At 35.6% G+C, this 14,616-nt stretch overlaps 1 protein-coding gene across 3 annotated transcripts in view; it reads left to right on the forward strand.

The window, feature by feature from the left end:
- Lrrc4c (leucine rich repeat containing 4C) overlaps positions 1–14,616 on the forward strand; it is a 1,301,043-nt gene that overhangs the window by 935,178 nt on the left and 351,249 nt on the right. The gene's annotated exons all lie outside the window — the stretch shown is intronic.

Consider the following 14,616-nt stretch of genomic DNA (forward strand, 5'->3'; position numbering starts at 1 on the left):
TCTTCAAATGGATTATGTGGTCAAATAAGTTTAGGGATGGTGGATTAAGCCCATTTCTTCACCATAAGAATATTGAAAGCTTTTAACAGGCTAATTTCCTATGTGAATCTCCAAAAGAAGATGGAGAATTTACTGGTTCTAATGCATTTTCTAAAGTAGTCCTCCATCTATTAAACATTTGAAGGTCTATGTTCCTTCACATATATGTTAGGAAGATTTGTAGCTACTTTTGAAAAGAATGCCAGAGTGTTAAAAACAAACAAACAAACAACAAAAAAAAAAAAACTACTCCTGTGCTTCTGATTTTTTTTATGACCCTGTGCTCATAGTCATGCGCAAGACCAAACGCATCATTTTAAAACTCTCCCTAACAACCAGAAGTAATGAAAAGGAAGACCATTTTCTCTTTTTTGGCCCACTTTAAAATTAAGCTCAGCATCTGAAATGTATCTTTTTCAGTTGCCTTGCTAACCTTCATGAGACACTGCAAGACCTTTCTCTTTCACTTGCACCTTCACAAACACACACACACACACACACACACACACACACACACACACACACACACCACGCTGTGGGATATTCTGTATGTTGTGAATGTGTTGCTGTGATTGGTTGAGAAATAAAATGCTGATTGGCCAGTAGCCAGGCAGAAAGTATAGGCAGTAAAGCAGACAAGGAGAATTCTGGGAAGAGGAAGGCTGAGCCAAGAGACAGTAGCCTTCTGTCCAGGGAGCAGCATATAATGGCACACAGGTAAAGTCACGGAACATGTGACAACAAATAGATTAATTAATGAAGATGGGCTGAGTTTAAGTATAAGAGGTAGTCAGTAGTAAGCCTGAGCTAATGTCCAAGCAGTTTTAATTAATATAAGCCTCTGTGTGTTTACTTGAGTCTGAGCAGCTATGGAATGGATGGGACACAGGAAATCTTCAGCTACACACACACACACCTCATACACACACACACACACACACAGAGAGAGAGAGAGAGAGAGAGAGAGAGAGAGAGAGAGAGAGAGAGAGAGAGAGATATGTATTTTTACCTCTCTAGTCATCTTCACACATTCTAAATTAAATGTGTACATTGCCATCATAATGTAAATAGTTGGGAAGATTTTTCTGCACCATACATGGATGCATCTAACTCCATAATAATCTAGAGAACTGGCAAGACTCAAGGCAGCTCCAGAGCTTTATCAGAGTGTCATACTCCTTTGATTACAGTGCATTGATCAGCAAAGGCCCCAAGGGCCAAATAAGACAATAAAAGAATACATCATATTAGTAGCTAATATGAGGTAATTTACTTTGCTAGATAGTCTTGGATGATGATTATGTGAGCCTTGCTTGAAGTCCTTTGTCCTTTCCTTTCATTTTTTCATGTCAAACAAGTTTTCATGTATAACTGAAGGGGGTTCTGGTACTCAGAATAATACAATAAAAAAATACATAGTACTAGTAATTGTTGCCATTGGATGACTCCTATCTGAGGTTATTTCTGTGTCTGAATTTTATAAAAGCATAAGTCTGTAATTCTTTTGGCTCATATCATGTTTAACTCTTCTTCTTCTTATTATTATTATTAAGACAAATTCTCCTAACTGAAATGATTTCAGTACTATAAAATACTTACTTTGTGTGTATATTTTTGTTTTTATTTTTATATTCTCTGGCCTAATGTTTTTAAGAATGATAATTCTGCTATGATTCTAACTTCAAGCTTTTTATAAAGTACAATACCTGGCTTAACCTTAGGGTTGCAAAATGTTTTATAGAATTTAATTTGCTAATAATCTTTAGGTCACTCTTTATTAGAGATCTATGTTACTTTCAGCACTAAATATTATATGCTGAGTATGATGACTCATGACTATAATCTTAGTACCCAGGATGGCTGGAGCAGGAGGGTTGAGTGAGTTAAAAGTAAGCCTGGGTACATAGTAGTTTCTAGGCCAGCCAGTAACACTGTGAGACCTTGCTTCAAAATCAGGGGTTAAACAGATGGAAATCCAGCACTGTGACAGGGAATTGGACACAGGTTTCACCCCTTAACTCAGAAGCTATCTGTAATTGATAATCGCTGGGAAAAAGATTAGTTTTCAACAGGGTCTATCAATCACACTTCAGGACAGGCCCCATGCCCAAAAGTTACTGGCCAACACAAAACAAATCCAATGTTACTTTTGTAGATTTTCTTGTCTCATTTTTGTTCGTTTGAACATTTTTTTGTCTTCTTGATTTTTTGCTTGCATGTTTTGGTTTCCACTTTGTGTGTGTGTGTGTGTGTGTGTGTATGTGTGTGTGTGTGTGTGAGAGAGAGAGAGAGAGAGAGAGAGAGAGAGAGAGAGAGAGAGAGAGAGAGAGAGAGAGAGTCTATGTATGTATGTTCTTTGGCTTTTATTGGTCTTTGCTTATTTTTGCTATACTTTGTATTTTAAAAATGAGCATGGAGTTGGGTGAAGGTGGAAATTCAGATTATGGGAAAGAGTTGGGGGGAAATGTGATCAGAATATAATGTATGAAAATTATGAGCCGGGCGGTGGTGGCACATGCCTTTAATCCCAGCACTGAGGAGGCAGAGCCAGGCGGATCTCTGTGAGTTCAAGGCCAGCCTGGGCTACAGAGTGAGTTCCAGGAAAGGCACAAAGCTGCACAGAGAAACCAAAAAAAGAAAAAAATATATATAAAATTTCTATTTGTTAATTAAAAATCTAAAGTAAATAAGATGTCCAAAAAATGAAGAGTCTAAATCATATACTAAACTAGTTAACATCTGATAATGTGGACTTTGGGATGTTTACAGAATTTAGAAGTAAGTCAGTGTTTTCAGTTTCCCTAAGAAATAATGGCAAATGAAATGTACCTTCTTATTGTTATCTTATTTTATGTGAATGTTTCTAGACAAAAATTCAAATACAGTCTCAAGTGATTGCTGGAAAGGCTGAACTTCATCCTGTATTGATATCAGGCATGGTTTAGTACTAGAATTCATGTAATCGCTCCCTCAGTAAAATGCAATGCTAAGCATAATTTATTCAGGGCCCTTTACTAACACACAACTTAAAAAAGCAAACAAACAGAAATCTCCTTATTCAGGTGATATTATGAACGTAAGACTAAAAGGATGCACTCTGGTGGGAGGTTGCTCATTTTTACCCACCCTCTCTCTTCTTTATTCTCACTTCTTGCTTGTTTATTTTCTCCTTAACTTCTCTCTTGTCTTATATTTTTTTGTAATTTGCTTGTATGCTTACTTTAAAAAAATCTGTGTCTTATGCTCACTTATGACTCTTGTTTTATTATGACTCTTGTTTTATTTCAAATATCCTTTTTTTCTTTCTTTTTTTTTGTTTTTTTTTTGTTTTGTTTTTTGAAACAGGGTTTCTCTGTGTAGCTTTGTACCTTTCTTGAAACTCACTCTGTATCCCAGGATGTCCTCGAACTCACAGAGATCTGCCTGGCTCTGCCTCCTCAGTGCTGGGATTAAAGGCATGCACCACCACCACCAGGCCAGAGATCCTTTTTCAACTGAAGGATTTTTGTTACATACTCTAAAAGAGTATGTACCCATAAGGAGCTTATAAAATTATAAGCAAAGAAATGCAGGAAGTTTTTTATACTGTAATTAAAAGGTAAAAATTGAAGCAAGTATGTTCTAGCTAGTGTGTTAACAGGTTAAAAGGGTTGTCTCATTTAGTAATCTAAGAATTTTAAGAAATCCTACACCTCTAGTTATTTATTAAACTCTTACTACATATTTGATGTTGTACTCACTTTATCCTCACAGTGGTTTGCTGAAATAATTATAATTATTATCCCCATTTTATGAATTAAGCAACAAGGCATTTGAGAAATAAAATATCCTGCCCAGTCTTGCACAGCTCATGAATAGAAGAGCTGAAATGTGGAGCTGGAAAATCTGGCAAAAAAAAAAAAAAAAAAAAAAAAAACCTATGCTTGATTTCATGCTGCTCCTGTATGGTAGAGTCATCTTTCTGTTCTGCGCTGATCTGAGTTTGAAACCCATGTTCCTTCCATAGCCCTCCACCAAGCTCAGAAACTCAGAGGCTCAGATGTTCTTTCTATCATTCCTATAATGTACCTTTGTAGGGTAAAGCAAACTTCCTCCTGTTTCCTGGATGTGATTCAACCTCAGCTGGCATAAAGCACACACACACACACACACACACACACACACACACACACACACACACACACACACACACACACACAGAGAGAGAGAGAGAGAGTGGGGGGGAGACATTAAAAAAAACTCTAGAAGTGAAAGAGAAGTCTGCAGATAATGTAACTGTGCTCATTCTAAGGCACTAACAACAAGGCTTCCTGGGTGTGATGGCTTTGTGGCCACAGACATCACTTTACACAGCAAAATTCTTCCCAAGTTCAGATTCCCAAACAGAGCTTCAAGAGTCACTTGTTTTTTTCTTTCCTGACACTTCAACTTTCTGCTAATGTTTCTGCTCCATCTCTAAGAATGGAGAGAGACTGTTTTTTCTGGCTGGATGGATTATCTCTATAATGAAATCATTAAATGTCTTAAAAACCCAGTCTGAATTTGAAGATGTTAGAAAATTCACAGGAGGCCATTTTTGCGTGATTTTAAAATTATTTTCAATTATAGATTGGAGCACAGCAGCGTCTGTAATATAATTTAATGAGGCATAATGCTTCCCTTTGTCATGTCTCTCTTCTGATTGAGATGGGCACTCTTAAAAGGACTGACAAATTCTTGAATGCTTGACAATCACTGATCCAGTAGATGTGATATAACCATGCCACAAATTTCTACCAAAGAAAGAAATAGATTTTTCTCCAAAATAAACTGTGCAAGGCTTCTAAATTGGATGTAATTGGAATGTATTCATCATATTTTGAATTTAGAGTCAATAAGAATAGGAAGATAGTATTGAAACACTGACTTAGAGAATACTTATAAAATAGTGATCATTGATTGTGCATGTACATAAGTAGAGGACCAAGTCACTAAAATAATGAGTATCTGGCTTTCTCAGATCTATAGGTAATTTACATCAAAGAATATAATACATTTATATTGTGCCTATTACCTGTTTGCATACATGTTCATCAATAAATGTGTACACACACATATGCTTATCTACCCTTTTTTCAATATATACCTTTAAATTTTCAAATTGCTGATTGACTGCATTCAATATCAGCCAAAGAAACTGCCATAGAATGTATAAACACCTCTCATTCATAATTTTTTAAGATCCAAAAAGGTGATATATTGTGGTACAATGTTCATAAATGGATTTGGGCATTTTTAGAGTGATTCGGAAATCTAGGATTTCTTATTCTTTTGATAGATAACCAAAATCAGTGCCTGGGCAACAAAATAATTTAGATGAAACATCTTTTGTACCCATAGGATACTACCCTAAGAATGATGAGGCAAACAAAGACAGAAAGAGGAAGCTGGAAGAGATGACAGGAAGTCCTAAGAAGTTATGAGAGAAGGGAGAAGAAATTTTGAATGGTTACAGAGACAAGAATGTATAGAGGCAACATAGGTAATATTAGAAGGATAGGTGCCAATGTTTAAGAATACCAATGGCTGTTGAATCATCTGAGTATAATCAGTGTATTATTAGCTTGCCTTAACATTTATTCCAGGATTAGACTACCCTATATGTGATAGCAGGTTCATTTTCTACACACAAGCATATGTAATTCATGGGTAGTAATTCACATCCTATCATTATCAAGACCTTATGCAATCATGTTCAAAGTAAGAATTGTAAAATATTTTGTGTAAGAGTTTCCATTATGGGGTGACTTTTTCCTTCTTGGACCCCAGAAAATGGAAAAAAAAAAAACTCAGCTTTCTCTGGCCTTTACATACATCTTCTGGGTATTATGAGAACCCCCTTCATCTGCATTCTTTCATGGACAACATGGCCTCAGTTATTTGCACAAAAGAAAAAGGAAGGTCATTTGTATTGAATTCAAGCATATTGAACATATGGTAATATGTGTTATATTGCTCAATAAGAAAAGGAAAATGGATTCTATAAGAAAATTAGGGATTTTTTTAGTATGATCCCATAAAAAATGGTTAGACTTCATTGCTCAAATCTTCATATAAATGAAGCATTTAGTGGAAGATCTATCAGAAAAGGGGGGCATTGATAAATATGCCATGGGAACAGTCCTTTGAATCATTTGTGCCCATGCTAAGACTGTGAGACAGAGCACTCTGTGCACAGCACATTTATTGAAGAGGTTTAGATAACTATATTTGGTAATTCTTTGATGGCAGAAAATGAATAAACTAAATTACTTTTCTAAGTACTTCCTACTTATAATGATGTTCAGATTATAAGACTATACTCCAAGCCAAATTGCTACCATTTTTATGAATTTGGATGTGTCCACTTGAAAAATCACTACAACTGGACTTACTGACTGTTAAGGTTTCCTCACGTAAGTTGTGAGGGTAATTTCTACAATGTTTAACCACTCCTCCCAAACAATTATTTTATTCTACCTTGATTGGAACTGGCTTCAGGGAAGAACAAGAAGTATAGAGGCTAGACAAGCCTAAGGCAGAGAGCTCTCTCTATGAGATCATGATGGAGTTCTACACTACTTATTTCAATGACAGGTCTGAGATAAGAGTATCAATATCATAATACAAAGGTTTATAAAGGACTGTTTAAAAATGTGACTGATGCATGACTTTGAGAAATTCTGAAGGCAAAAATGTTTCATAAATAGAATGTACCCAGGGAATAGTAATAAAATGGACCTTTTCTTTTTTGTCATGTGATTATGAAATGAAATTAGGACTTGAGTTCCAGAGAATAAGGGTAGATGGAAAATTCGAGCATTAGCATTAAATTCATAGAAAATTAGAAACAGGTTGCCTCTATTTTATCTTCCCTTCCTTGCATGGGAAGTCTCTAACTTATCACTGAGATGTATATAGTGGATGTTCACTTGAGGAATTTACATAAGGCTGGCCATGCTCTCCATCTTCTGGCATCCAAGCACAACTTTAGTTAAGTAACTCTGGAAAGATGGATACCTGTCTTTGGAAAACAGGAAGGCAGAGGGCAGACCAATGAAAGTTCAATATGTTAGCTCCCTTCTATGTAGACATAGTCATTACTTCACTTTTTTCAAAGGTAATAGTTATGTTACTCAAATGGCACTCTGTATCACTGTGAATACTAGACTTTGGGAGTCTCATAGCTCCCCAATGATCCAGGTAAGTTATACTTTAGTACAAGAATTTGTTTTATGATATCAAAACAATCATTTGCTTATTTGAAATATGGACCAGAGTTTGAGATAATCATACTACTTTTTCTTCTATGATTCTTGTGAGGAATCAATCTTATCTTGTACAAACATCTAAGACCTACTTTAGCCTCAATCCAGATCTTTAGATCACTTCAACTACAGAGTAGTTGCATATTTAAAATATATCTGGAAAGATAAAATAAGCATTTACACATGTGTAATAAAGAACAACTGAAACCTTAACTTAAGTGATTTTGCACATTGAACAAGTATCAAAAGAAATGCATATATTGTAAAAATGCAAGTGAAGGCCAAGGCGAGAATGTCTAGAAAGCAAAGTGGTTAATTGTACAGTCCTGTTCCCCCATTGTTACTTTTCAGACAAATCACACACACAATCTAAAATCCATAAAAACATTAAATCTGAAACCACAGCTTTAATTTTTCTTAGAAGGTAAAATTTATGTGTGATAAAACTCCTTTTTCAAAATGTTCAGTTTAGTAGTTTTAGTATGGTTTCTCAACCCAAATTATTGTGCATCTATCAATAATTCACTGATTCTCCCAGCCTGAAGAAACCATTCCTCTTTCTCTGTATATTTTCTAGACCTTTCGTTGTATGTAAGAGAAAAGAAAAAAAAGCCATTTATTTGTTATTGTATTTGGTTTCTTAGATTTTTCTGTAATAGTCTTGCATCTTTATTTATCCATAAATAAATAGCTTCTGTTTAATAATCCTAGAATAGCCCTAAGATTCCCCTGGGTTTTGATATTAAGATTATTACCTTTAACAAAATATACAGTAGAAAATGTCTCCTCTTGTAATTTTTAAATGTTTTTATGTTAAATGTGGAGGTATAAATACATAAGAGTTAATATTAATTTTTTTCAGAGGCAGGTGAATTTTACCAGGTTGAAAAATTTTGAATTACTAATTCAATTTGTTCGTTCTTGTTCATTACACTATTTATTTATTTTATTTAATTATCATTTTTCCTTTATTTTACATACTGACCACAGTTTCTCCCCCCTCCTCCCCTCCGGTCACTGTCTGCAACTCCCATCTATCCCCCTTCCTGTCCACTCCTCCATCTCCATTCAGAACAGGGCAGGCCTCCCATGGGCTTGAAAGTTGAGGTAGGACCAATCTCCTCACTATGCATCAAGGTTGGGAAAGGTAATTCAGCATGAGGAACAGGTTCCCAAAAGCCAGCTAAGTGCCAAGGACAGGTCCTAATCTCATTTCTCCATTTACAAATAGACCAAGCTACACAGCTGTCACCCACATGCAGAGGCCTAGGTTGGTCCCATGCAAGCAACCTAACTGTTCATTCAGAGTCGATGAGCTATCACAAGCTCAGATTAGCTCCTTCTGTAGGTTCCCCATTATGACCTTGACCTTCTCTGACTTGAACAATCTCTCCTCTCTTTCTGGAGGAGGACTCACAGAGCTCTGCCCAGTGCTTGGCTGTGGATCTCTGCATCTGCTTCCATCAGTTGCTGGCTGAAGGTTCAATGATGTCAATTAGAGTAGTCACCAATCTGATTACAATAGAGGACCAGTTCAGGCACCCTCTCCACTTCTGCTAGGGGACTTAGCTGGGGTCATCCTTGCGGATTCCTGGGAGTTTCTCTGGGATGAGGTTTCTTGCTAGCCCTCAGTTCTGCCCCCAAACTGCCTCCTACACTCAGCCTGGCCAACCTGCACCCTCAAGTTGCAATAGTATTATGTGTATATGTATGTGTTTATATGTGTGTTCACATTGATACTTAGAGAGGCCAGAAGTTTCCAGATGCCCTGGAACTACAGTTACAGGTGATGTTGAGTTGCCTAATAAAAATGCTAGGAACTAGACTGAGATCTTCTACAAGAATCCTAGATGCACTTACTATTGAGCCATCTCTCTAGCTCATTTATGTTTAGCTTTAATCAGTCTGCTAATTCACAGTTTTCTACAACTTTGCCTGTATCATCTTAATATTTAAACTTATTGACATATACTTGTTCTGGTTATTTCCTCACAATGTACTATTTTTCCAAAGCTAAAAGTGATATCTTCCTTTTATTTCTAATTTTTGTCACCTGAGCTTTCTGTTTTTGTGTTGGTTGTTTAGATAAAGTATTTTTTTCAATCTTGTTGATATTTTCAATGAGTCACCCTTTTGATTCTGTGGTAATTTTTTGATCGTTTTCAATTCTCTACTTCATTTACTTTTGCTCCAATTGCATTCTGTTTCATGTTTTTTTTAAATTTAGATTGCTCTTCTTTTCCTATATTCCCTAGTTTAATTTGAGTCCATTAATTTGAGATTTTTAAAATAGAGCCACTTATAGCTGCTAACTTCATTCTAGGAACTGTTTATTTTGCATTTCATAAACTTTGGTACATTCTGTCTTCATTTTCCTGAAACTTAAGGTTTTGTCCAGTTTGTTCATGATGTTTTTTTGGTCCATCTGCTATTTGAAGTTTATTACTTCACTCCCATAATATTTTTAAATATGTTAAATTCCCTTTTGCTAGTAAGTTTACATACAGTTTTCATTGTATGTAGAGATCAGGTTACAAACAATTCTAATTCTTTAAATATACTTACTTCGTGTGTACCCTGTGTGCATTATGCTGGAATGCCATCTGGGCTTTGAACATGTTAGAGGCATGCTGTACCACTGACCTCCAGCCCTAGACTGAAGCACAATTTAGCTCAAAGTCTTATAACTATAATTCCTTGAACTGCTGATTGTGTAATCCTTTCATACAGCCTCTTTATCTGGGATTAGGGGACAGTCCTAGTACTAAAGACTGTAATTATACCCGTATGTGTATAAACACTAGAATGTTTCATTCTTAAATTCATTTTGAAACATATTTTAGAAAAATCATAAGATTACTAGGCTTTTGTTTTTTAAGAATCTTTATTTTCCTTTTCAGCTGTTGTGGTAGTTGAATACAAATGGCCTACATAGGCTCATATACTTGTGTAGGTGTGTCCTTTTTTGGAGGAAGCGTTTTCACTGGGGATGGGATTTGGTGTTTCAAAAGCTAAAGCCAGGCCCAGTGTTTCTACCTTTCTATTGCCTACAGATCTGAGAGTAGTGGACTGAACCTCTGAAACTATAGCAAGCCTGAGTTAAATGCATTCCTTTATAAGAGTTGCTGTAGTATGGGTATTTCTTTACAACAATAGACTACTGGCTAAGACAGCTGTATAAATAATATACTAAATGATACATTAATAGCTGTAGAATACCTAATACATAATTATATAATACAGATATTATTTATTTATTTGTGTAAATGAATATCCATACATAACACACATGTGCACATATGCACACACACACACACACACACACACACACACACACACACACTACATTTCTACTTTGTATTTTATGAAAAATAGATGTCTTATTTAACAATCAATATCTAACAAAGAAACACAAAACCCATGGCTGGTGAATTTGTTTATAATCTATAGGTTGTGCATTACTATCCCTGTATATGAAGAAAATGGACATAAAATAACCAAATGTAGCTATAGATAAGAAATGAGGCAGGAAAGACATAGTTAATACAATGGTTTTTGTCTCACCCTTTGTCTCACATCTGCACACATAATAAAGAATGATTGCATAATGATCAGATATTGTTGGCCATTACTTTATTCCTCATGATAAATATAACTAGGGAGGCACTTAAAAATGCTGCCCTATATAAAAATAATATGCTTTAAAAGATAATTAGCTAGACTTTATTGGGTACCCAAAGTAATTACCAAAGTGGGAATTAAACTAGGATTTCATCCCCTCTCTCTGTCAAGAGTTAACAGAGAATTCCCCTTAGACTGAAATACATTTTTCCAGAGAATAACAGTATACCAAACTTTGTTGTTTTCTTTCTCATATAAAGAGCTCCTACTATATTTATTTTCAAACATGAAATATCAAGATACTCCTGCTTTCTTTTCTTCAGGGATATCATCATGAAAATGATAAAATATTCAAATATTCAGAGTCATCCACGTCTATGCCTTGTGTGGGGCATTGCTTCATGGAAGCAGTGATGTAATTACAAGTGATAAGTTATAGTTAGGAGGTTAATTGTCAAGAATTGATTCTGCTGGCAAATACACAAGTGACTTTGGACAATTTATTTAATTTGGGATGTCATCAATTTTCCAAACTTTTGAATAAAATGCTTGGAAGAAGTAATTGCTAAAATCTTTAAGAATTTTTGTTATGAGTATAAATGGAATATACAGGGAGAAACTGTCCCCCTTTTTATTCTGCTATAAGAGACATTTGCCTTCCCACAAACTAAGGGGTCTAAGATTACTTACATTTGTTTCTTTTTTCCCCATTTAAAATATTTTCATTAATGTCTGGAAATTTGAAACATTATAATAAATATAAAAATACCATATTTTATTTTTGATAACATTTATCTTACATCTCCCAGATCCTTCCCTAATTCCATACCCATAAATCTAGTCAGTGTTCTGTTGCTGTGAAGAGACATCATGGCTGCAGCAACTTTTACAAAAGACAGAATTGAACTGGGGTTTCCTTACAGATTGAGAGGCTTTAGTCCTTTGTCATGATGGCAGGGCACACGACAGCATGCAGGCAAACATGGTGCTTGAGAAGCAACTGAGAGTTCTACACCCAGATCTGTAGGCAGCGCAAAGAGAAAGAAACTGAGTCTGGTTTCAGTTTTTAAAACCTCAAAGCCAACACTACAGTTATATAATTCCTCCAACAAGGCCATACTTCCTAGTCCTTTCCAAATAGTGCCAATATCTGATTACTAAGCTTTCAAATATATGAGACTATTGGGATCATTCTTATTCAAATAACCAGGCCACCCAACTGTAAGACCTTGCTTTAAAAAATTAATTTCATTAAATACCATTATTATTGCTTATATATGGTTACATGAGTAGCCATCCACTGGGGTATGTTAAGCCTACTAGGAGCCACACCCTTAAACAAAGTAAATTATCTCAACAGTTATCAATTACCAATAGTTCTTCAGTTAAGGGTTGGAGTTCCTGCCCACTATTTTGCTCCACTCTGGAATTTTGTCTGGATTTAGCTTGTGCCGGTCTTTTGAATGCTGCCACAATTGCTGATAGCTCATGTGTGCAATTGCCCTGTGTTTGGGAAAACACTGTTTTCCTGTAGTCATCTGCTGATTCTATCTATTCCATCTATCTTTCTTTGTCCTCTGCGGTGATCACTGATGTTTGATAGGAACACGGTTTGGTATAGGTGTCTCATTTAGGTTTGAGTACCTCATAGTCTCTTGATCTCTACTCCTGTGGCCATCTTAGGTCTTTCTGTTAATCCCATTGTGAGCAGCAAAAAATTAAAAGGAAAGTCTCAGTGTTTGGCATAAGTGGAGCTAAATGCTTCGGATAGGACTTAAAGCTTCTCCAAAGTTGAGTAAACTGTCTCATGAATAGCCAGATGCATTACTGACTATTAAGCAAGTCATGTTGGAACTGTGAATCAGGCAGCTTGGCAAGAGGATCTAGAAAGCACTCTCTGTGCATACCATTGGCAGTCAAGCTCAGACAATGAAGCCACAGAGATGTATCCAGCTTCTCCACATTTGTTCAGGTAAGTATCTGGACAGAAATTTTTGCTTACAGCCAAAAGATTTTCATATGTGGGAAAATTAACAGAAATTATAGTTTTTGCTTAGTTTCTAGACAATACATTTTCCCAGTGGTGTTTCATTTTTCTTTATTTTTTTAACTATGTATCTGTACTTACTGTTTATTTCTCAAGTCATGGTCTCTTTTCAGGTTTATGTTACTAGAATGCAATAGCCAAGACAAGACACTGCTGAAAATAAATATCTTTAGTTTGCAGTTATGGAGGCTGAAATTATGCAATTCGGTCATCCTACTGATATTGTCTCTGATAATGGTCCCCAGGTGTAAGTCTGATCACAGCAGGAGGAAGAGCAGTGAGATGAAGAGATTACAACTTGAAACTGGAAGCCTAAGAGTAACTCAAGGGTAATGCTGACACTTACAGTTGACACTCATGGAGAGTATCCAAAGACCCCTTGTGAATCTCTTTAGTGTCTGCCAAAGGCAACCCATTCACTGAGTTGGCTCTGGGCTTCAGCTCTTAAGGTGACCATCATTATCATGAGGACAGTGCTTCCAACCTGTGAAACTGTGGGAAAGCTACCACTAAATTACAATACTATGTGACATCCTTGTTTATACCTCCTCTGAAAATAGCAACAACAAAAACAGAAGCTCAATTTATTAAGAAAATCAGACCATGTAAAGTTTACTGAACGCTATTGAACTCAGACCATTTATTTCAGATAAAAATTCAACTATTAATAAGGAAACTACATGCAAATAAGTAAACATTTAGACAATAAGGGACAGTAGGGGTTCTTTTGACATTTTTATTGTTCATTTATATCATTACAAATATGTGGTACAAATACACAATGGAGTACTACTCAGCAGAGAAAAACAATGACAGCATAAAATTTGCAGGCAAATGGATGGAACTAGAAAAAATCATCCTGAGTGAGGTAACCCAAACCCAGAAGGACAAACATGGTATGTACCCACTCATAAGTGAATTCTAGATATAAAGCAAAGAACAATCAGACTGCAACCCACAGAACCAGGGAGGCTATATATCAGGGGGGACCCTAGGATGACCATGGCTTATAATAAGTTTTGGTTTTACTCAATTACTGGCCAAGCCTCAATGAAACATTTCACAATTGTGATAAGAATTTATACTGTATCAAGCTGACAATAGAAAAATATATTTTAAAAAAGTGAAGAAAAAACAAGTATAAAAGACAGGTAAGCCTAATACAGTTACATTCTGAACACATATTAATCAGAATGTACTACTGAGAAAGCATTAGTTAAGACAATGCTAAAACTACTAGATGTCAGTAAGTAAATTCAGAAGTGGTAAGTAAAAGAGGCCCTAGTAAAAACTTACATGTGTGGCAATCTGGGCTCTCATATTCAATATTGGGCCCTGTGAGAATTAATATAAGATCCTTTGTTATCAATTTATCATCTGCAAAATTATCTCATAGAATAAAGATTATCTAATATAGAATACTGTAAAAGTACCTGGTCCACTCAATAAATTTCAGTTTAGTCACTTTATATCTCATATACCTCCCTGATTGATATTCAGTTTAGTCACTTTATATCTCATATATATTGATTGATATTCCCAAATCAAAGTTTTATCAGAATTTGTTATATTGAATGAAACAAGTGAACAATCAACAATAATAAATTCTATTAAGAGTTACTC

Source organism: Peromyscus maniculatus, chromosome 4 (assembly GCF_049852395.1).
Source record: "Peromyscus maniculatus bairdii isolate BWxNUB_F1_BW_parent chromosome 4, HU_Pman_BW_mat_3.1, whole genome shotgun sequence".
Taxonomy (NCBI): Eukaryota; Metazoa; Chordata; class Mammalia; order Rodentia; family Cricetidae; genus Peromyscus; species Peromyscus maniculatus.